Source organism: Triticum aestivum, chromosome 7B (assembly GCF_018294505.1).
Source record: "Triticum aestivum cultivar Chinese Spring chromosome 7B, IWGSC CS RefSeq v2.1, whole genome shotgun sequence".
Lineage (NCBI taxonomy): Eukaryota > Viridiplantae > Streptophyta > Magnoliopsida > Poales > Poaceae > Triticum > Triticum aestivum.
In genome coordinates, this window is record NC_057813.1 from 600,069,109 (window position 1) to 600,094,194 (window position 25,086).

At 46.6% G+C, this 25,086-nt stretch overlaps 1 pseudogene; it reads right to left on the bottom strand.

Moving 5' to 3' along the window:
- Positions 1–15,737: 15,737 nt before the first annotated feature.
- Positions 15,738–17,609, bottom strand: LOC123158241 (BTB/POZ and MATH domain-containing protein 2-like; annotated as a pseudogene).
- Between the last annotated feature and the right edge of the window lie 7,477 nt (positions 17,610–25,086).

Here is a 25,086-nt window from a genome sequence, read left to right on the forward strand (position 1 = left end):
GGGATTAGTTTTAGACCTGAATAATTGTTATTTGGTGCCAGCGTTGAGCATGAACATTATATCTGGATCTTGTTTAATGCGAGACGGTTATTCATTTAAATCAGAGAATAATGGTTGTTCTATTTATATGAGTAATATCTTTTATGGTCATGCACCCTTGAAGAGTGGTCTATTTTTATTGAATCTCGATAGTAGTGATACACATATTCATAATGTTGAAGCCAAAAGATGTAGAGTTGATAATGATAGTGCAACTTATTTGTGGCACTGCCGTTTAGGTCATATCGGTATAAAACGCATGAAGAAACTCCATACTGATGGACTTCTGGAATCACTTGATTATGAATCACTTGGTACTTGTGAACCGTGCCTCATGGGCAAGATGACTAAAACACCGTTCTCCGGAACTATGGAGAGAGCAACAGATTTGTTGGAAATCATACATACAGATGTATGTGGACCAATGAATGTTGAGGCTCGTGGCGGATATCATTTTTTTCTCACCTTCACAGATGATTTGAGCAGATATGGGTATATCTACTTAATGAAGCACAAGTCTGAAACATTTGAAAAGTTCAAAGAATTTCAGAGTGAAGTGGAAAATCATCGTGACAAGAAAATAAAGTTTCTACGATCTGATCGTGGAGGAGAATATTTGAGTTACGAGTTTGGTTTACATTTGAAACAATGCAGAATACTCTCGCAACTCACGCCACCCGGAACACCACAACGAAATGGTGTGTCCAAACGTCGTAATCGTGCTTTACTTGATATGGTGCGATCTATGATGTCTCTTACCGATTTACCGCTATCGTTTTGGGATTATGCTTTAGAGACGGCCGCATTCACGTTAAATAGGGCACCATCAAAATCCGTTAAGACGACGCCTTATGAACTGTGGTTTGGCAAGAAACCAAAGTTGTCGTTTCTTAAAGTTTGGGGCTGCGATGCTTATGTGAAGAAACTTCAACCAGATAAGCTCGAACCCAAATCGGAGAAATGTGTGTTCATAGGATATCCAAAAGAGACTGTTGGATACACCTTCTATCACAGATCCGAAGGCAAGACATTCGTTGCTAAGAATGGATCCTTTCTAGAGAAGGAGTTTCTCTCGAAAGAAGTGAGTGGGAGGAAAGTAGAACTTGATGAGATAACTGTATCTACTCCCTTATTGGAAAGTAGTTCATCATGAGAACCGCTTCCTGTGACGACTACACTAATTAGTGAGGAAGCTAATGATATTGATCATGAAACTTCAGATCAAGTTTCTGCTGAACCTCGTAGGTCTACCAGAGTGAGATCCGCACCAGAGTGGTACGGTAATCCTATTCTGGAAGTCATGTTACTTGACCATGATGAACCTACGAACTATGAGGAAGCGATGATGAGCCCAGATTCCGCAAAATGGCTAGAGGCCATGAAATCTGAGATGGGATCCATGTATGAAAACAAAGTATGGACTTTGGTTGACTTGCCCGATGATCGGCAAGCCATTGAGAATAAATGGATCTTTAAGAAGAAGACTGACGCTGATGGTAATGTAACTGTCTATAAAGCTCGACTTGTTGCGAAAGGTTTTCGACAAGTTGAAGGGGTTGACTACGATGAGACTTTCTCACCCGTAGCGATGCTTAAGTCTGTCCGAATCATGTTAGCTATTTCTGCATTTCATGATTATGAAATTTGGCAAATGGATGTCAAGACTGCATTCTTGAATGGATTTCTAGAAGAAGAGTTGTATATGATGCAGCCGGAAGGTTTTGTTGATCCAAAAGGTGCTAACAAAGTATGCAAGCTCCAGCGTTCCATTTATGGACTGGTGCAAGCATCTCGGAGTTGGAATAAACGCTTTGATAGTGTGATCAAAGCATATGGTTTTATACAGACTTTTGGAGAAGCCTGTATTTACAAGAAAGTGAGTGGGAGCTCTGTAGCATTTCTAGTTTTATATGTAGATGACATATTATTAATTGGAAATGATATAGAATTTATGGATAGCATAAAGGGATACTTGAATAAAAGTTTTTCAATGAAAGACCTCGGTGAAGCTGCTTACATATTGGGCATCAAGATCTATAGAGATAGATCAAGACGCTTAATACGACTTTCACAAAGCACATACCTTGACAAAATTTGGAAAAAGTTCAAAATGGATCAGGAAAAGACAGGATTCTTGCCTGTGCTACAAGGTGTGAAGTTGAGTCAAACTCAATGCCCGACCACAGCAGAAGATAGAGAGAAAATGAAAAATGTTCCCTATGCTTCAGCCATAAGCTCTATCATGTATGCAATGCTGTGTACCAGACCTGACGTATGCTTAGCAATAAGCTTGGCAGGAAGGTACCAAAGTAATCCAGGAGTGGATCACTGGACAGCGGTCAAGAACATCCTGAAATACCTGAGAAGGACTAAGGATATGTTTCTCGTATATGGAGGTGACAAAGAGCTAGTCGTAAATGGTTACGTCGATGCAAGCTTTGACACTGATCCGGACGATTCTAAATCACAAACCGGATACGTGTTTTTATTAAACGGTGGAGCTGTAAGTTGGTGCAGTTCTAAACAAAGCGTCGTGGAGGGATCTACGTGTGAAGCGGAGTACATAGCTGCTTCTGAAGCAGCAAATGAAGGAGTCTGGATGAAGGATTTCATTTCCGATCTAGGTGTCATACCTAGTGCATCGGGACCAATGAAGATCTTCTGTGACAATACTGGTGCAATTGCCTTGGCAATGGAATCCAGATTTCACAAGAGGACCAAGCACATCAAGAGACGCTTCAATTCCATTCGGGACCAAGTCCAAGTGGGAGACATAGAGATTTGCAAGATACATACGGATCTGAATGTTGCAGACCCATTGACTAAGCCTCTCTCACGAGCAAAACATGATCAGCACCAAGACTCCATGGGTGTCAGAATCATTACTATGTAATCTAGATTATTGACTCTAGTGCAAGTGGGAGACTGAAGGAAATATGCCCTAGAGGCAATAATAATGTTATTATTTATTTCCTCATATCATGATAAATGTTTATTATTCATGCTAGAATTGTATTAACCGGAAACATGATACATGTGTGAATACATAGACAAAACTATAGTCACTAGTATGCCTCTACTTGACTAGCTCATTAATCAAAGATGGTTATGTTTCCTAACCATAGACATGTTTTGTCATTTGATTAGTGGGATCACATCATTAGGAGAATGATGTGATTGACATGACCCATTCCGTTAGCCTAGCACTTGATCGTTTAGTATACTGCTATTGCTTTCTTCATGACTTATACAAAGTTCCTGCAACTATGAGATTGTGCAACTCCCGTATACCGGAAGAACACTTTGTGTGCTACCAAACATCACAACGTAACTGGGTGATTATAAAGGTGCTCTACAGGTGTTTCCGAAGGTACATGTTGAGTTGGCATAATTCGAGATTAGGTTTTGTCACTCCGATTGTCGGAGAGGTATCTCTGGGCCCTCTCGGTAATACTCATCACCTAAGCCTTGCAAGCATGTAACTAATGAGTTAGTTATGAGATGATGTATTACGGAACGAGTAAAGAGACTTGCCGGTAACGAGATTGAACTAGGTATTGGATACCGACGATCAAATCTCGGGCAAGTGACAAAGGGAACAAAGTATGTTGTTATGCGGTTTGACCGATAAAGATCTTCGTAGAATATGTAGGAACCAATATGGGCATCCAGGTCCCGCTATTGGTTATTGAACGAGAATGGTTTTAGGTCATGTCTACATAGTTCTCGAACCCGCTTAACGTTTCGATAACAGTTTTATTATGAGTTTATAACTTTTGATGTACCGAAGTTTGTTCGGAGTCCCGGATGTGATCACGGACATGACGAGGAGTCTCGGAATGGTCGAGACATAAATATTGATATATTGGAAGCCTATATTTGGATATCGGAATGGTTCCGGGTGAAATCGGCATTTTACCGGAGTACCGGGAGGTTACCGAAACCCCCCGGGGGGTTAATGGGCCTACATGGGCCAAGAGGGAGAAGAGGGAAGGAGCCAGGAGGGGGCCGCGCGCCCCTCCCCTCCTAGTCCGAATAGGACAAGGGAAGGGGGGCGGCGCCCCCCCTTTCCTTCCCCTCTTCCTCCTCTTTCCCCCCTTCTCCTACTCCTACTTGGAAAAGGGGAGTCCTACTCCCGGTGGGAGTAGGACTCCCCCCTTGGCGTGCCCTCTAGGCCGGCCGCCTCCTCCCCCCCTAGCTCCTTTATATACGGGGGCGGGGGGCACCCCAAAGATACACAAGTTGATCTACGGATCGTTCCTTAGCCGTGTGCGATGCCCCCTTCCACCATATTCCACCTCGGTCATATCGTCGCAGAGTTTAGGCGAAGCCCTGCGCCGGTAGAACATCATCATCGTCACCATGCCGTCGTGCTGACGGAACTCATCTCCGGAGCTCGGCTGGATCGGAGGCCGGAGATCGTCATCAAGCTGAACGTGTGCTGAACTCGGAGGCTCCGTACGTTCGGTGCTTGGATCGGTCGGATCGTGAAGACGTACGACTACATCAACCGCGTTGTGCTAACGCTTCCGTTTACGGTCTACGAGGGTACGTGGACGAACACTCTCCCCTCTCGTTGCTATGCCATCACCATGATCTTGCGTGTGCGTAGGAAATTTTTTGAAATTACTACGTTCCCCAACAAGATTTGACGTAAGAGGGGAGAGGGAACCTTACTTTTCTTTTAGATAGTAGAGATTTCTCTCAGGGCGTCATGTGTGGCTGGGACAACTCCACGATCTGAGATATAGTATTTCATACTTTGTGATCATTGATGAATAAAATTTGGCCTTTCCTTCTTAAAAAAGCAACGGGTGGCCGAACTTCTCCGTTTTCAACTTCTTCTGATAACAGTTCGTAAAAAAATAAAATCATTCTGATGATGTCTTAGATAAATGGGATGTTCTCTTTTTTATTTGATGTGACATAAATGGAAAGTTCTCAGAAATATATAAATGGAAGACAGACATTTTTTCAGCTCATCTAATTCCGGTGGGTTGGAATTGACTTTGTAACCATCTAGTGTTTAAGATATTATTTTATGGGATTTTGAACGCCCCTTACAAATTCATCGCCCCACTCACCTACACAAACAGTCGACCACTATATTAGAGAATGACATCGAAATCGGTTCTCTTTCAAAAAAATGGCGTGCTACCCAAATACACATTCCACATACCGGTGGAGATCATTGATGATGAAATATTTCTATAGCTACATATTCTCGCCAATAGTCATGACTACATATGGCAATAGGGCCTCGTCCCTCCATCCTCAAAGAGAGAGGCCATGTCAGGGCACTCCCAATGCACTATATCTTTAGCACCTCTTGAATTAACACAATACCTCTTGTGTTATAGAGTTGTGATATCAACTCATGTGCATCTACAAGATGTTCGCAACATAACAAATTGAGATCTATTCATACTTGAACAAGGATTAGTTTTAAGCTACATATCAAAACATTCTAGTGTCCTAGCAGCTACAACCTAATGCAGACATGCACAATGAAACTTATACTAACCTCTTCCCTAGGTCATGCTCTTGAAGAAAATATGCCCTGGAGGCAATAATAAAGTTATTATTTATTTCCTTATATCATGATAAATGTTTATTATTCATGCTAGAATTGTATTAACCGGAAACATAATACTTGTGTGAATACATAGACAAACTAAATGTCACTAGTATGCCTCTACTTGACTAGCTCGTTGATCGAAGATGGTTATGTTTCCTAACCATAGATATGTGTTGTCATTTGATTAACAGGATCACATCATTAGGAGAATGATGTGATTGACATGACCCATTCCATTAGCTTAGCACCCAATCGTTTGGTATGTTGCTATTGCTTTCTTCATGACTTATACATGTTCCTATGACTATGAGATTATGCAACTCCCGTTTGCCGGAGGAACACTTTGTGTGCTACCAAACGTCACAACGTAACTGGGTGATTATAAAGGTGCTCTACAGGTGTCTCCAAAGGTACATGTTGGGTTGGCGTATTTCGAGATTAGGATTTGTCACTCCGGTTGTCGGAGAGGTATCTCTGGGCCCTCTCGGTAATGCACATCACTTAAGCCTTGCAAGCAATGCAACTAATGAGTTAGTTGCAAGATGATGTATTACGGAACGAGTAAAGAGACTTGCCAGTAACGAGATTGAACTAGGTATTGAGATACCGACGATCGAATCTCAGGCAAGTAACATACCGATGACAAAGGGAACAACGTATGTTGTTATGCGGTCTGACCGATAAAGATCTTCGTAGAATATGTAGGAGCCAATATGAGCATCCAGGTTCCGCTATTGGTTATTGACCGGAGACGTGTCTCGGTCATGTCTACATTGTTCTCAAACCTGTAGGTCCCGCATGCTTAACGTTACGATGACAGTTTCATTATGAGCTTATATATTTTGATGTACCGAAGGTTGTTCGGAGTCCCGGATGTGATCACGGACATGACGAGGAGTCTCGAAATGGTCGAGACATGAAGATTGATATATTGGAAGCCTATGTTTGAACATCGGAAGTGTTTCGGGTGAAATCGGCATTTTACCGGAGTACCGGGAGGTTGGAACCCCCCGGTAACCTAATGGGCCTTAATGGGCCTAGTGGAGGAATAGGAGAGGAGGCCTAGGGGCTTCCGCCCCCCCCCCCCCATGTCCGAATTGGACAAGGAGGGGGGGCGGCGCCCCCCCTTTCCTTTCCCCCCTCTCCTCCTTCCCCCAAGTCCAAATCCAACTAGGGAAAGGGGGGAGTCCTACTCCCGGTAGGAGTAGGACTCCTCCGACGCGCCTCCTCCTAGGGCCGGCCGCACCCCCCCTTGCTCCTTTATATACGGGAGCAGGAGGGCACCTCTAGACACACAAGTTGATCTTCGTGATCGTTCTCTTAGCCGTGTGCGGTGCCCCCCTCCACCATAATCCTCGATAATATTGTAGCGGTGCTTAGGCGAAGCCCTGCGACGGTAGAACATCAAGATCGTCACCACGCCGTCGTGCTGACGGAACTCTTCCCCGACACTTTGCTGGATCGGAGTCCGGGGATCGTCATCGAGCTGAACGTGTGCTAGAACTCGGAGGTGCCGTAGTTTCGGTGCTTGATCAGTCGGGCCGTGAAAACATACGACTACATCAACCGCGTTGTCATAACGCTTCCGCTTTCGGTCTACGAGGGTACATGGACAACACTCTCCCCTCTCGTTGCTATGCATCACCATGATCTTGCGTGTGCGTAGGAATTTTTTTGAAATTACTATGTTCCCCAACAGTGGCATCCGAGCCTAGGTTTTATGTGTTGATGTTATATGCACGAGTAGAACACAAGTGAGTTGTGGGCGATATAAGTCATATTGCTTACTAGCATGTCATACTTTGGTTCGGCGGTATTGTTGGATCAAGCGGCCCGGACCGACATTACGCGTACGCTTACGCGAGACTGGTTCTACCGACGTGCTTTGCACGCAGGTGGCTAGCGGGTGTCAGTTTCTCCAACTTTAGTTGAACCGAGTGTGGCTATGCCCGGTCCTTGCGAAGGTTAAAACAGCACCAACTTGACAAACTATCGTTGTGGTTTTGATGCGTAGGTAAGATTGGTTCTTGCTAAGCCCGTAGCAGCCACGTAAAACTTGCAACAAACAAAGTAGAGGACGTCTAACTTTTTTTGCAGGGCATGTTGTGATGTGATATGGTCAAGACATGATGCTAAATTTTATTGTATGCAATGCAATCGCCCTGTAATGCTTTACTTTATCACTAAGTGGTAGCGATAGTCGTAGAAGCATAAGATTGGCGAGACAACAACGATGCTACGATGGAGACCAAGGTGTCGCGCCGGTGATGATGGTGATCATGACGATGCTTCGGAGATGGAGATCACAAGCACAAGATGATGATGGCCATATCATATCACTTATATTGATTGCATGTGATGTTTATCTTTTATTCATCTTATCTTGCTTTGATTGATGGTAGCATTATAAGATGATCTCTCACTAAATTTGAAGATAAAAGTGTTCTCCCTGAGTATGCACCGTTGCCAAAGTTCGTCGTGCCTAGACACCACGTGATGATCGGGTGTGATAAGCTCTACGTCCATCTACAATGGGTGCAAGCCAATTTTGCACACGCAGAATACTTAGGTTAAACTTGACGAGCCTAGCATATGCAGATATGGCCTCGGAACACTAAGACCGAAAGGTCGAGCGTGAATCATATAGTAGATATGATCAACATAGTGATGTTCACCATTGAAAACTACTCCATTTCACGTGATGATCGGTTATGGTTTAGTTGATTTGGATCACGTGATCACTTAGAAGATTAGAGGGATGTCTTTCTAAGTGGGAGTTCTTAAGTTAATTAAACTTAAATGTATCATGAACTTAGTACCTGATAGTATCTTGCTTGTTTATGTTTGATTGTAGATAGATGGCCCGTGTTGTTGTTCCATTGAATTTTAATGCGTTCCTTGAGAAAGCAAAGTTGAAAGATGATGGTAGAAATTACACGGACTGGGTCCGTAACTTGAGGATTATCCTCACTGCTACACAGAAGAATTACGTCCTGGAAGCACCGCTGAGTGCCAGGCCTGCTGCTGATGCAACTGACGACGTTAAGAAAGTCTGGCAGAGCAAAGCTGATGACTACTCGATAGTTCAATGTGCCATGCTTTACGGCTTAGAACCGGGACTTCAACGACGTTTTGAACGTCATGGAGCATATGAGATGTTCCAGGAGTTGAAGTTAATATTTCAAGCAAATGCCCGGATTGAGAGATATGAAGTCTCCAATAAGTTCTATAGCTGCAAGATGGAGGAGAACAGTTCTGTCAGTGCGCATATACTCAAAATGTTTGGGTATAATAATCACTTGATTCAACTGGGAGTTAATCTTCTGGATGATTGCGTCATTGACAGAATTCTCCAATCACTACCACCAAGCTACAAGAGCTTTGTGATGAACTATAACATGCAAGGGATGTATAAGACAATTCCCGAGCTCTTCGCAATGCTAAAAGCTGCGGAGGTAGAAATCAAGAAGGAGCATCAAGTGTTGATGGTCAACAAGACCACTAGTTTCAAGAAAAAGGGCAAAGGAAAGAAGAAGGGGAACTTCAAGAAGAACAGCAAGCAAGTTGCTGCTCAGGAGAAGAAACCCAAATCTGGACCTAAGCCTAAAACTGAGTGCTTCTACTGCAAGCAGACTGGTAACTGGAAGCGGAACTGCCCCAAGTATTTGGCGGATAAGAAGGATGGCAAGGTGAATAAAGGTATATATGATATACATGTTATTGATGTGTACATTACTAGAGCTCGCAGTAGCACCTGGGTATTTGATACTAGTTTTGTTGCTAATATTTGCAACTCGAAACAGGGACTACGGATTAAGCGAACACTGGCGAAGGACGAGGTGACGATGCACGTGGGAAATGGTTCCAAAGTCGATGTGATCGCGGTCGGCATGCTACCTCTACATCTACCATCGAGATTAGTATTAGACCTAAATAATTGTTATTTGGTGCCAGCGTTGAGCATGAACATTATATCTGGATCTTGTTTGATGCGAGATGGTTATTCATTTAAATCGGAGAATAATGGTTGTTCTGTTTATATGAGTAATATCTTTTATGGTCCTGCACCCTTGAAGAGTGGTCTATTTTTGATGAATCTCGATAGTAGTGATACACATATTCATAATGTTGAAGCCAAAAGATGCAGAGTTGATAATGATAGTGCAACTTATTTGTTGCACTGCCGTTTTGGTCATATCGGTGTAAAGCGCATGAAGAAACTCCATACTAATGGACTTTTGGAACCACTTGATTATGAATCACTAGGTACTTGCGAACCGTGCCTCATATGCAAGATGACTAAAATGCCGTTCTCCGGCACTATGGAGAGAGCAACAGATTTGTTGGAAATCATACATACAGATGTATGTGGTCCAATGAATGTTGAAGCTCGTGGCGGATATCGTTATTTTCTCACCTTCACAAATGATTTAAGCAGATATGGGTATATCTACTTAATGAAACATAAGTCTGAAACATTTGAAAAGTTCAAAGAATTTCAGAGTGAAGTTGAAAATCATCGTAACAAGAAAATAAAGTTTCTACGATCTGATCGTGGAGGAGAATATTTGAGTTGCGAGTTTGGTCTACATTTGAAACAATGCGGAATAGTTTCGCAACTCACGCCACCCGGAACACCACAGCGTAATGGTGTGTCCAAACGTTGTAATCATACTTTACTTGATATGGTGCGATCTATGATGTCTCTTACAGATTTACCGCTATCATTTTGGGGTTATGCTTTAGAGACGATCGCATTCACGTTAAATAGGGCACCATCAAAATCCGTTGAGACGACGCCTTATGAACTGTGGTTTGGCAAGAAACCAAAGTTGTCGTTTCTAAAAGTTTGGGGTTGCGATGCTTATGTGAAAAAGCTTCAACCTGATAAGCTCGAACCCAAATCGGAGAAATGTATCTTCATAGGATACCCAAAGGAGACTGTTGGGTACACCTTCTATCACAGATCTGAAGGCAAGATATTTGTTGCTAAGAATGGATCCTTTCTAGAGAAGGAGTTTCTCTCGAAAGAAGTGAGTGGGAGGAAAGTAGAACTTGATGAGGTAACTGTACCTGCTCCCTTATTGGAAAGTAGTACATCACAGAAATCGGGTTCTGTGACACCTACACCATTTAGTGAGGAAGCTAATGATGATGATCATGAAACTTCAGAACAAGTTACTACTGAACCTCGTAGATCAACCAGAGTAAGATCCGCACCAGAGTGGTATGGTAATCCTGTTCTGGAAGTCATGCTACTAGATCATGATGAACCTACGAACTATGAAGAAGCAATGGTGAGCCCAGATTCCGCAAAATGGCTTGCAGCCATGAAATCTGAGATGGGATCCATGTATGAGAACAAAATGTGGACTTTGGTTGACTTGCCCAATGATCGGCAAGCAATTGAGAATAAATGGATCTTCAAGAAGAAGACTGACGCTGACGGTAATGTTACTGTCTACAAAGCTCGACTTGTCGCAAAAGGTTTTCGACAAGTTCAAGGGATTGACTACGATGAGACCTTCTCACCCGTAGCGATGCTTAAGTCTGTCCAAATCATGTTAGCAATTGCCGCATTTTATGATTATGAAATTTGGCAGATGGATGTTAAAAATGCATTCTTGAATGGATTTCTGGAAGAAGAGTTGTATATGATGCAGCCAGAAGGTTTTGTCGATCCAAAGGGAGCTAACAAAGTGTGCAAGCTCCAGCAATCCATTTACGGACTGGTGCAAGCCTCTCGGAGTTGGAATAAATGCTTTGATAGTGTGATCAAAGCATTTGGTTTTTTTACAGACTTTTGGAGAAGCCTGTATTTACAAGAAAGTGAGTGGGAGCTCTGTAACATTTCTGATATTATATGTGGATGACATATTGCTAATCGGAAATGATATAAAATTTCTGGATAGCATAAAGGGATACTTAAATAAGAGTTTTTCAATGAAAGACCTCGGTGAAGTTGCTTACATATTGGGCATTAAGATCTATAGAGATAGATCAAGATGCTTAATTGGACTTTCACAAATCACATACCTTGACAAAGTTTTGAAGAAGTTCAAAATGGATCAAGCAAAGAAAGGATTCTTGCCTGTGTTATAAGGTGTGAAGTTGAGTAAGACTCAATGCCCGACCACTGCAGAAGATAGAGAGAAAATGAAAGATGTTCCCTATGCTTCAGCCATAGGCTCTATCATGTATGCAATGCTGTGTACCAGACCTGATGTGTGTCTTGCTATAAGTCTAGCAGGGAGGTACCAAAGTAATCCAGGAGTGGATCAGTGGACAGCGGTCAAGAACATCCTGAAATACCTGAAAAGGACTAAGGATATGTTTCTCATATATGGAGGTGACAAAGAGCTCATCGTAAATGGTACGTTGATGCAAGCTTTGACACTGATCCGGACAATTCAAAATCACAAACCGGATACGTATTTACATTAAACGGTGGAGCTGTCAGTTGGTGCAGTTCTAAACAAAGCGTCGTGGCGGGATCTACATGTGAAGCGGAGTACATAGCTGCTTCGGAAGCAGCAAACGAAGGAGTCTGGATGAAGGAGTTCATATCCGATCTAGGTGTCATACCTAGTGCATCGGGTCCAATGAAAATCTTTTGTGACAATACTGGTGCAATTGCCTTGGCAAAGGAATCCAGATTTCACAAGAGAACCAAGCACATCAAGAGACGCTTCAATTCCATCTGGGATCTAGTCCAGGTGGGAGACATAGAGATTTGCAAGATACATACGGATCTGAATGTAGCAGACCCGTTGACTAAGTCTCTTCCACGAGCAAAACATGATCAGCACCAAGGCTCCATGGGTGTTAGAATTATTACTGTGTAATCTAGATTATTGACTCTAGTGCAAGTGGGAGACTGAAGGAAATATGCCCTAGAGGCAATAATAAAGTTATTATTTATTTCCTTATATCATGATAAATGTTTATTATTCATGCTAGAATTGTATTAACCGGAAACATAATGCTTGTGTGAATACATAGACAAACTAAATGTCACTAGTATGCCTCTACTTGACTAGCTCGTTGATCGAAGATGGTTATGTTTCCTAACCATAGACATGTGTTGTCATTTGATTAACGGGATCACATCATTAGGAGAATGATGTGATTGACATGACCCATTCCATTAGCTTAGCACCCGATCGTTTAGTATGTTGCTATTGCTTTCTTCATGACTTATACATGTTCCTATGACTATGAGATTATGCAACTCCCGTTTGCCAGAGGAACACTTTGTGTGCTACCAAACGTCACAACGTAACTGGGTGATTATAAAGGTGCTCTACATGTGTCTCCAAAGGTACATGTTGGGTTGGCGTATTTCGAGATTAGGATTTGTCACTCCGATTGTCGGAGAGGTATCTTTGGGCCCTCTCGGTAATGCACATCACTTAAGCCTTGCAAGCAATGCAACTAATGAGTTAGTTGCAAGATGATGTATTACGGAACGAGTAAAGAGACTTGCCGGTAACGAGATTGAACTAGGTATTGAGATACGGACGATCGAATCTCGGGCAAGTAACATACCGATGACAAAGGGAACAACATATGTTGTTATGCGGTCTGCCCGATAAAGATCTTCGTAGAATATGTAGGAGCCAATATGAGCATCCAGGTTCCGCTATTGGTTATTGACCGGAGACGTGTCTCGGTCATGTCTACATTGTTCTCAAACCCGTAGGGTCCGCACGCTTAACGTTACGATGACAGTTTCATTATGATTTTATATATTTTGATGTACCGAAGGTTGTTCGGAGTCCCGAATGTGATCATGGACATGACGAGGAGTCTCGAAATGGTCGATACATGAAGATTGGTATATTGGAAGCCTATGTTTGGACATCGGAAGTGTTCCGGGTGAAATCGGCATTTTACCGGAGTACCGGGAGGTTACCGGAACCCCCCGGTAACCTAATGGGCCTTAATGGGCCTAGTGGAGGTAGAGGAGAGGAGGCCTAGGGGCTGCCGCGTGCCCCTCCCCCCCCCCCAGTCCGAATTGGACAAGGACGGGGGGCGGCGCCCCCCCTTTCCTTTCCCCCCTCTCCTCCTTCCCCCCAAGTCCTAATCCAACTAGGGAAAGGGGGGGAGTCCTACTCCCGGTAGGAGTAGGAATCCTCCGGCGCGCCTCCTCCTAGGGCCGGCCGCACCCCCCCCCCTTTTCCTTTATATACGGGGGCAGGGGGCACCTCTAGACACACAAGTTGATCTTCGTGATCGTTCTCTTAGCCGTGTGCGGTGCCCCCCTCCACCATAATCCTCGATAATATTGTAGCAGTGCTTACGCGAAGCCCTGCGACGGTAGAACATCAAGATCGTCACCACGCCGTCGTGCTGGGAACTCTTCCCCGACACTTTGCTGGATCGAAGTCTGGGGATCGTCATCGAGCTGAACGTGTGCTAGAACTCGGATGTGCCGTAGTTTCGGTGCTTGATCAGTCGGGCCGTGAAGACGTACGACTACATCAACCGCGTTGTCATAACGCTTCCGCTTTCGGTCTACGAGGGTATGTGGACAACACTCTCCCCTCTCGTTGCTACGCATCACCATGATCTTGCGTGTGTGTAGGAAATTTTTTGAAATTACTACGTTCCCCAACAACTCTGTGTAATGCCGCTGAAAAGGTTCAATGTACAAAGCATGAATGGTAGATACACTCTAAGTCTGCGGGAATCACAAGGATAGCTTATGATCAGGACCATGACTAACTCTTTCTCAATTATTGCAGTCCAGAACAGCACGTTCTCTATAAAATATTGTACACAATAGCTCAAAAATTCTGCACAATAACTCAAATTTTCCGCACAATAGTACACTTTCCACAATAGCATTAAATTTCTGCACATACTCTGAAAGATAAAGAACACAAAGGAGTTGAGAAGAAGAGAGATGTCATGCTCGACACCTTTTAGCTACTGATGCATGGAGCAGCATGTCGCAGAAGGAGATCAGAGAGGGCAATGGTGATAGGAAGGGAAGGATAAATATGATATTAGGGCAGAGCTTGAACCAGAAGGGACATGACCCCCAAGGGCCAAGCTCAATCGGGGTGGGGCTCTGAACACGAGGAGGTCTATGAAAGAGGGTGTTGGTTGATCGGCTTGTTCTCCATAGCCACCCGCCTACACAAGCCTCCAGTGCTTCCCGCTTGCCCGCACAACAATTCAACATCTAGCTCCTTCCCGCACACTCGTTTGCTCTACTTTTGTACAAGGGTGATGCAACCATGATGGAGACGAGGGCAGCACGAGGAGTCGGAGAAGAGTGTCGGCCGACCAGGACAACAGCCGCCATCCACGATGTAGACGAGGAGGGTAACGAATAATGGTGGGAGGCATCTGTGGACCACGCGAGACTCCTGGTGGCGGATCGAGATCTAGGACGGCAAGGTGACATGCACGAGAGCAGTGCCAGAGCTTGGTGGGGGCCAACCTCGGCCATGCCCCCCCCCCCCCAGCTCATAAGAAAATTTCTGAATATAGCTTAGTATTAGGCCTATTTGTCTACTAAAAATCACCCCAAAACAATTATGTTTGCCCCCCCTCCCCCAACCCATGGCCCCCCCATGATTTCGGCTCAAGCTCCGCCACTGCAAGAGAGTGTGGGCAGGATATGCGATCGGGAGGGAGACAGGGCCATGGAATATGTGTTAATGGGTAGTGGTTATTTTTTTTCATTTCAGGTTTGTTTTTTTGTTTTTTCTGAGCGGAGATCGGAGGCTGGGTGAGTCTCGTGGGGACGTATAAGAGGAGTTATAGCAATTGTGAGCAAACTCCCTTTAATAATAGAGATTAGTTAAATTTTATATGGCCAACAGTTGGTTATGTTATTAACCATGCTCTAATAGGTAAATTTTAGTCAAAAATGAAAAATTGCCTAACAAATCCAGACGGATGGAGTACCAGCAGTTAGATCAAAAACCAAATATGAATGAAAAGAACAGATAAAATGATAAGGACATAATAAGCTACTCCCTTCAATCCAAAACAAACGCACGACACTTATTGTGGATAGGAGGGAGTACGCATTATCGTCTCCACAAAATGGAAAAGAGCAACGGTGGATAAACTACAATTTACCAACTGCTTCCAAACCCGACACCTAGGTAGCCAGATTGGCAGCCAGCTCCTTGAGGAGAGAGGGGCAGCTCCTCATCAGATGCTCAAAGCCATCGCTGGCCGTGAGTGCTTTGAAATTGCCGAGAGACGCAAGGAACTTGAAGCATGCGTCCTTGAGCGCCCCACAGCCATGCTGCTCGGCCAGCGCCAATATGGTCGCCGCCGTGCTGGTGTCGATGTAGCTGCGCAGCGTGTCCTCACACATCAACTTCAGCCGCCCCAGGTTGAATCTGTCCGCCACCACAAGCAAATGCTGAGCCATCACCGCCGCGTCTCCCGCGTCTATATGCGGCAACGAGTCGGTGTAAACAAAGTGCAGCATGGCCTTGAACACTTTAGCTTCGATGCCGTCCAGCCGGACGCTGGCGACCTGGCGTCCGTCTTCTCCTTCATCCTTGAAGACTGAGGACCGAGCTGCGAGCATGCACCTGTGTGCGGGGAACTTCTCGTCCCCAACCTCGAACGTGACATCCGCCCCGTTGCCGCTGGAGAGGAGCCGGCCGAGATGCTGGAGCACGTCAGGCGGTGGCACGACGACGGAGGCCGGGATGGTTTCCGTGAAGATCTCCTTTGCCATGGTAATGACACCTGACAGTGAAGACGTCATCCTTCAGGCAATCAGCTGAGTCCTCCAGTTCTTTTTTCTGGATGAACTGCCAGAAACCATAGGTTCCACTTTGTTTGGAGAAGGTGCATGTGTTGCTGGTTTTGCTGTACGCTGACACGGGGTTCCCATCCTGGTCGAGCAAACTGATGTCGAACTGCATGTTAATTGTGTTGACGTCGGCGGGGTCGAGGCAGAGGTAGATTGCTATCCAGTCAGGGTAGCCGGAGTAGCCGTCGGGGTAGTACTGGAGACGCCAGAGACGGCCTCCGATGGAGAACAACTCGGACGCAATGCAGGAACCTTTGCCGAGCCCCTTGGCTCCGGAGTAGCCGTCTATCTTGATTTCTTGAGATCGTGCGAGCAGGAGACGGGCACTGCCCGCGCGGCAATGGCCGACGCGCTCCGTGTTGGATGCTTGCCTGTTGGCGCAGCCTTAGAACTACGTCTCTCTCACTCTCTTTGCACTTGAGGAAGAAAAGGACTGGAGGAAGAAGAGGGACACAGGGACACAAAAAACTGATTTTTTTTCAAAACTATGATATATTTTATAGCATTTTCGGAAACTATAGGACGTAATGCAAAAAAAACCAAAACTAGTAGCCCGTCGGCCTTGTGGTGGCCGAAGTAGTAGTTTTCGGCCAGAATTTGGCCGAAAAGGACTTTTCGTCCAGCCGTAGGCCGAAATGAGCCTCAGTTGGGCCGAAGAGGTGTCGTCGGGTGGGCGTGGGCCGAAAATAGTAGCTTCGGCCAGGCCTAGACCGAAATGGGCCGTTTTCGGCCAGCCCGCAGCTGAAAAGCTTTTCGGCCAGGCCTAGACCGAAAAGGTCTGGATAAGGCCAATCCCGTCGTCACCTTCCTCTTCGTGCTCGCCTCTGTTCTTTCTCGTTCCTTTCGTTCTTCTCTGTAGAGCTCCCCCTCCCTGATCTCCTCCAATTTGCACTCATTTACACAACCAAGGCACAGAATAGATAGATCATAGCATTCTCCACCGGCCTACGGTGTTTTTTTGTTATGGGATAGTTTTTTATGCGCTTGGGGGAGGAGCCATGGTGGGGTGGAGGAGGTCCGGTTGGGAAGGAGATGGTGGTGAGGAGGAGCAGCAGCTGTGGAGGAGGAGGTGGTGAGGAGGAGCAGCAGCTTGGGGGGTGACCGGAGTTGAACCTCCGGTCGTCGAGTGGGCAGCGCTGCCGTTGTCCGGTGGCCGGTGTCGGTGACCGGAAGAGACGCACGCTTCGAAGGTATAACCATGGCGTCACAAATTTTCTCTAAATTGTATAGTTTATTAGTTAGTGTTAATATGTTTGTGGTGGCATTTTAGCGCGTAGTTAGTGTAGCGGGTAATATTAGTGTTCGTTGTGATTAATGAGAAGATGACAATGTCTGACAGGTGAAAATGTCTGAATCGGTAAATTTGACTGTTTACTACGGCGCTGGTAACGTTCGATATAATGAGTTGGGAGTTGATCTTAGCGAGTTTAAAAATGGCGTCATGACACTAGCAGACCCGGACAGACTGGACATTAGACAATTGAAGTACTGGTTGACAACTAGTTTCGGGCTGGATCCTGAAGTATGTTCCGTCAGTATTCACGCATTGTGGACCAAATCTTGTAAAAATGTCAAGTGGGAGTTGATGCCGATAGATAGGAGCCAACATTGGTTGTCCCTGTTAAGACGCTGCCGAGACCGAAGAATCCACCCATATGTACTTGTGCAACCTGTGCCGAAGGAGGAGAATGCCGTACAACTCCACAGGGGGTATGAACCCGGCCAAGGCAGTGAAGTGGCTAATGAGATTGTTTTATCCGGGTCACAGCCACAAGATGTGGATGCTAGCCAACCCGAGAAAGAGTCAGACTACGTGCCACACAATGTTTGTGGTCATGATACTGGGTAGAGTAGCCAGTCGATAATATTAGTTGGTTCTGGTTTTGCTGATGGGGATGAGGAAGGGGATGAAATGCAGAGGGTGATGGAGGAAGAGGACGAGGATGGATTGGTGGAGGAACTGGATTCTGAAAATTCTGAGGATGAAGTGGAGGTACCGATTCCTTCTGCATGGGAGCAGGACATATCCACCGGCCTTACGGTCAACGATGGCCATGAGACTCCATGGCAGTATAATCTGAACCAAGTACAGATAGGGGCTATGTTTGATACAAAGAAAAAATTAAAATATGCGGTGATAAAGTGGGCTATGTCTACGCAGAGGGTTTTTCGGACACACATATCAAGTCCAACAAACTATACCGTGAAATGTGTTGAAACAAGTTGTCCTGGGAAGGTGCACGGGCACGTGCCGAAGTATGACATCCACTGGGTTGTCACCATTGTCGTCCCACATAATTGTGTGAGGAAGAACATGCTGATGAAGCATCCGAACCTGACTTCAAGTCTCATTGCGCAACTCATGTATACTGAGATAGTAGAGAAGAAAGATATGGAAGCAAAACACATCCAGACAGCAGTGAAGGTCAGATGGAATTATGTCATTCCTTATGGGAAGGCTTGGAGGGCTAAGCAGAAGGCTATGGAGGAAAGGTTTGGGACGTTCTTCGACTCATATGATAATGTTGTCCATCTCCTGGGCATACTGAAGGAGAGGAATCCCGGCACTTATGTGAACGTACAACACATGAGGTTGCTGAGTATATCAGATTTTAAGGTGTTGAAATGAGTGTTCTTCTCTTTTGGTATGTGCGTCGAAGCTTTCCCGCATTGTCCTCCTGTTATGTTTGTGGATGGTACATTCCTGACCGGTCAGTATAGAGGGCAAATCCTGACTGCTATTGGTGTGGACGGGAACAATCAAATCATCCTACTTGCCATGGCATTTGTGGAGGGTAAGAACTTTCTCAGCTGGGTATGGTTCTTCCGCCAAGTGAAAATTACCATCGTGAAGGACCGACCAAACGTGTGTGTCATTCATGACAGACATGCTGGTATATTGAAGGCCGTGAAGACGCTTCGTAATCCAACAGATGACGAACCAACACCTTGGAGGGACTTGCAGAGCCGGTGGTGCATGCGCCATCTTGGGGCTAATTTTTTCTCACGGTTCAAGAACAAGCGGTTGATGAACTTGTTCAAAAAATTATGAACTTGTGCAAAGCTTGCTTGTTGAAGTCTAGAAAATCTAGTCTTGTTGGATGTCCATTATTGTTGCAGCTCTGGTCATACGAGAGATTCCCTATTGGACGACCCTATGTCTACGTTGATAAACCTTTTGGTTTGGAGGACTTAGCTGGGGCTTGTGTGCCTGCTATCGGCGACTTACCTACTATGGGATCTGTTTGGACACGGCGAGAGGTACTTTTATATTAAGTAACAATTAATTCAATTATTTCTTGCCATTCAATAGTATTACTAATGGAATCTTACTAATGCTTATTTGTTGTCATGCACAGAGACAGTTTGCGCATAGTCAGGTTAGGGGATGCTACCCGTCCTTCACGGCGCAGTTTGATAGTTTGCACGAGGGTCAAGTTATCTGGGAGCCATACTCGCCTCAGGCTATATCATCGAGGTACCCAGTTGGGATTTCTGGATTGTGCACTAGAGATCGACACTTTTGGATGACCAAGGCCAAGTTGGTGTTCGAGTGACGGTTGAGGAGATGTCTCTTCATAGGGTGATGCGACAGTTCGGTCTATATCAAGAGCCTATGATTCCAGATATTCCACACTTGCCAGACCACGTGCACAAGTAAGTACTAATACTTTTTTAGTTGTCAGCTCTGCATTCATAATATACCTAATCATGTATCGCGCATGTCAATCTCAGGGACAGTCACCTAGGAGGAAACAAGTCCATGGCTTATTGGCTTAAGAGCATTACCCCTTACATTGACGAATGGACTAGCGCTGCGACAAATATCTGGGGTGAGGTTCGGGCCTTTAACTGGGAAATGTTCGGGTTGTATCTGCAGCGTTACCGGCATACAATGAGGATCTACTTGGTTCCATCAGCTGCTCCTGATCAGATCGAAGCCCCTCTCACCAGCGATATGTACCCAACTACCTCTGTTGTGGGAACCAGACACCACGCGGTAAATGCCTTGATTCTCATATGTTAAGTCTTTTGTTAATCTGGACATATTCGCTTGGTTGTCTATTCGTGGTGTCTATCATACAACGAGGATATAATTGGTTAACTCTTCGTGTACAGGGTGACTTGACAGTACAGACACGAAAGGAGGTTTCCGCTTTAATGCGGCGCTTTCAGAGGGGAGAAACTATCCCACCGCGAGAGGGCGTCTCATGGTTGAGGCGTCTTGATGACAAGCTACGCGGGATTTACGCAGCTGTTACGTGTAGACGGTCTTCGGATGTTGCACTTCCTCCTCCAGCACATCGTCCGCCACGTCCCTCTGTACAGCATTCAGAACCACGACCCTCTGTGCACCGTTCAGAACCACGACCCTCTATGCACCATGCAGAACCTCATCCTTCACAGCCAGGGAGCTCTTCCTGGCATGAGCCACCTCCTTCACAGCCAGGGAGCTCTTCCTGGCATGAGCCACCTCCTTCACAGCCAGGGAGCTCCTCCTGGCATCAGCCACCTCCTTCACAGCTAGGGAGCGCTTACTGGCATCAGATGGAACTAGGTAACACTACTCACTACATTCTTTTCAACAGTTTAGTAATCGTTCTTGCATTCTCAACAGTCACTGATGCTTACTGGTGGTGCTTCGTTCATGCATTTGTATGAAGGATCAGGTTCTGCTCACTACATTCTTTACATGTTTTACTTTACCGCAGGAGGTAACCAGTCGCAACCGTTCATGCATTCAGAGCAGTCACCGATCCTTAGTGGTGGTGCTGATTACTTTGAGGGCGACCGCGAGGATGATGACCTTGCTACACATTTATGGCTTCTCGCAGACAGTGTTTCACACTCCACCACCACCACCGACATAGGAGACACAGACCGTGACAGACGAGGTTAACTATGGTCGTGGTTATCACGAGCCTCGTCCACCGCCTCAGCACTTATCGCCTTCTGGTCCTCGCCCGAGGAAGACCCAGACTCGTCGTCGTCCCCCGCAGTGATATGCTTATCTATCTATGTATGACTCATTATCTATGTTAGTTTCAGACTATTCGCAGCTGTGTGTCAGTATTTATGTATGAGACATGCTTCATGTATGTATTACTATCGCACTTCCTTCTATCTGATCAGGAGACATATATTGTTTTATGCATGCGAGAGACATATTACTATTAATTCACATTCTTATTCCAGTTACATTTCCAAATAGACTACAACCGATAATTAAGATACAAGAACATCTGAATTAAACGGTGCGGCTGAACTTGTGCAATACATCTTACATACTACAAAATGAAATTCAGATAGAACATAATGCCCTACAATAATACAATACAAACTAATAATGCAAATACATCTGAATGAAACGGTACAACTGGAATACATCTTACATACTACATGAAGTCATCATCGTCATCCTCCGTTGATGCAGCCCTCTTGCCCTTCGACGATGCGGTCCTCTTGCCCTCCGTCGATGCAGAACTCTTGCCCTTGCTGGATGCAGAACTCTTGCCCTTCGAGGATGCAGAACTCTTGCCTTTGGACGATGCAGAACTCTTGCCCTTCGACGATGCAGAACCCGGAAGCGGCGGCATGAAGATATCTTCGTCATCCTCGCTCTCCTCAGTCCATAAAAATGTATTCTTTGCTGCAGTCCTTCTGAAAGTTTCACTCTTCGGCTCCACTACCTTCTTCCACCTTTCATGCAACCTAAGAAGTTCTTGACGTACCTCCTCATAGGTCCTTTCAGGCCACCCAGACCTACGTAATTGGTGAGCCAACTCATTCATTATGGTGTCACTACCGGTGAGTTCGTCCCATGGAACTATCCTATTGTCCATCCTGAAATCGGTAACTAGACTCAGAAGAGTGATGCTCATCCCAGGGTGAAAACTACGATCGAATGGATAATGGGACATCTCGACTACACTACACTGGAATGCTTATCCACCTTCGCCTGAAGGGGGTTTTATAGATACAGAGGATAAAATGGCGGGAAAGAATAACTGCGGTATGGCGGGAAAGGGTTGGCGGGAAGGGATTGGCGGGAAAATAAGGCGGGAAGGGATTGGCGGGAAGGGGTTGGCGGGAAACGGGTGGCGAGAACATATGGCGGGAAGGGGTTGGCGGGAAACGGGTGGCGGGAAGGGGTGGGCGGGAAACGGGTGGCGAGAAAATACATTTCAGCATGAGCCATGCAACTTCGGCCTAGGGTTGACCAAAAAGTGACTTTTCGGCCTAGACTTGACCAAAAAGTCTATTTCGGCCTAGAGTACCAAAAAGTGCCTTTTCGGCCAGGTATCCCACTTTTCGGCCAAGAGATGGCCGAAAACTCTACTTCGGCATAACTTTGGCCGAAAACTACTACTTCGGCCACCACAAGGCCGACGGGCTACTAGTTTTGGTTTTTTTGCATTACGTCCTATAGTTTCCGAAAATGCTATAAAATATATCATAGTTTTGAAAAAAATCCAAAAAACTTGCCCGACGCACGAACGCCGCAAGCCGCACGAACGGCCAACACTTGATTCCTTTTCCTGAGCATGTACTCAGCCACGGACTACAACACGGAGGCTGGGACTTATACATGCATGCGCCAACAGCCACTCCCGCTCCCGCAGCAGCCCAGCTGCCCACCTCGCGCACACCCCGCGCTCCCAGCTCCCACGCCCGCAGCGCACGCACGCCACCTCGCGTGACTGGGTCCAGCGCCCGGCGCGGCAACACCTCCGCGCCTCCGTCTAACCGACCTGATCATATGCGCACACACACATGCGATCACACACACACGACGCACTTGCTATGGGCCTGACGCACCCGACGTGGCCAGCGCGCGACCGCACACGCACTCGCTGCGCCCGCTCGTCGCCGCGGCTTACTGTGGCCAACACTCTCCCCCTAAGCCGTGGCCTAGAGGAGACCGACGTCCTCGATGCTGCCGTCCACCCGCAGCGCGCACTCCGCCGTGTCGTCGACGTCTTCGTCGTTGTAGCCGCCACCGCCTTGACGTCGCTGCCACGCCTGCCACCGTGTCGCCGTGCCCTTCGCGCGCACTCCCCACGTCCCCGCGCTCCCGGCCCGCGCTCCTGCCGCAAACATACGCGATCTACGCAACCAGGTCCAGCGCCTCGACGCGGTCCACTCCCGCGGTCCCGACGTGCCCGACGCGTCCGGTGCGCACCCATAACACGCACCGGTCGCGCCCGGCTCGCCGTCGCGCCTCATTCGCCATGCAACGCACGTCTCCAGCTCGCGCCATGATCGCGCTCCGACGCGATCAACGCGGCCGATCCGGCGTGTCCAGGAGCTTGGCCTTCTCTCCACCGAGCCACGCCGCACCACCGCAGCCTCTGCGCAACCACGCAGGTCCGCCGCGGCCGCCGTGCTCCCCGCACACACGGCATCATCGTGCTCCGCCGCCGTACGGGACGAGCGTCATCGCCGGCGAGCTCCTCCGAACCCGATGCTCTGATACCAATTGTTGGCGCAGTCCTAGAACTACCTCTCTCTCACTCTCTTTGCACTTGAGGAAGAAGATGGACACAGGGACACAAGAAACTTGCACGGCGCATGAACACCGCAAGAATGGCCAACACTTGATTCATTTTCCTGAGCACGTACTCAGCCACGGACTACAACACGGAGGCTGGGACTTATACATGCATGCGCCAATAGCCACTCCCGCTCCCGCAGCAGCCCAGCTGCCCACCTCGCGCATGCCCCGCGCTCCCAGCTCCCACGCCCGCAGCGCACACACGCCACCTCGCGTGACTGGGTCCAGCGCCCGGCGCGGCAACACCTTCGCGCCTCTGTCTAACCGACCCGATCACATGCGCACACACACATGCGATCACACACACACACGACGCACTTGCTATGGGCCCGACGCACCCGACGCGGCCAGTGCGCGCCCGCACACGCACTCGCTGCGCCCGCTCGTCGCCGCGGCTTACTGCGGCCAACATTGCCGCCGCTGGATGACGACGAAGAAGAGTTGGCCATGGCAAACCAAGGGTGGCATGGAGGGGTGGGGGTTCTCCTGGAGAAGCGAGATCGATTGATCTTGGCAGATCGGGCGAGAGAGATTTATGTAGGGAAAGCGAGCCAAGAAGTGTGAAGTGGAGAAGCGGCCGGATGAGAATGAATCCCAGGAGCCAAGCAGCAGTGGCGCGTGGTGCTGCCACCCAATACTAATCGGTCAGAGTGTCACACCCTAGCTAGTTCATGCATTAGAGTGTTGCACCATGTCTTTTTCATTCAACAGAAACTTGAAATGGGGATGACAGAACCCCCAGCCCCCTCTGAATCCAACTAGGATTTACTAAAAATATTTTCAATGAATCTGAAATGCCCTTCTAAAATGTCCATCAGTTTTGTCTTGGTTCAGAACCTCTGCCAAAAGTGATGCACAGTCTCCTAGGTCATCCTAAGGTCTTGAATTAAATCATAAGTATTTGAATTTGGGCATTTAAAATTTATAAAAATATTGCAAATGCTCAAATAATCCCAAACTAAAATGTTCCATGATGGAAATATTCCAACTAAGGACCAGGTGCAGTTTGGTGAATTTTTGGAGTTTCTTAGGTATTTTTAGAAATCCAAAACTACAGAAGAAAATAGAAAATAGAAAATAAAAGGGAGAAAGGGAAACTGACCTGGCAGCCCACCAGCCAGC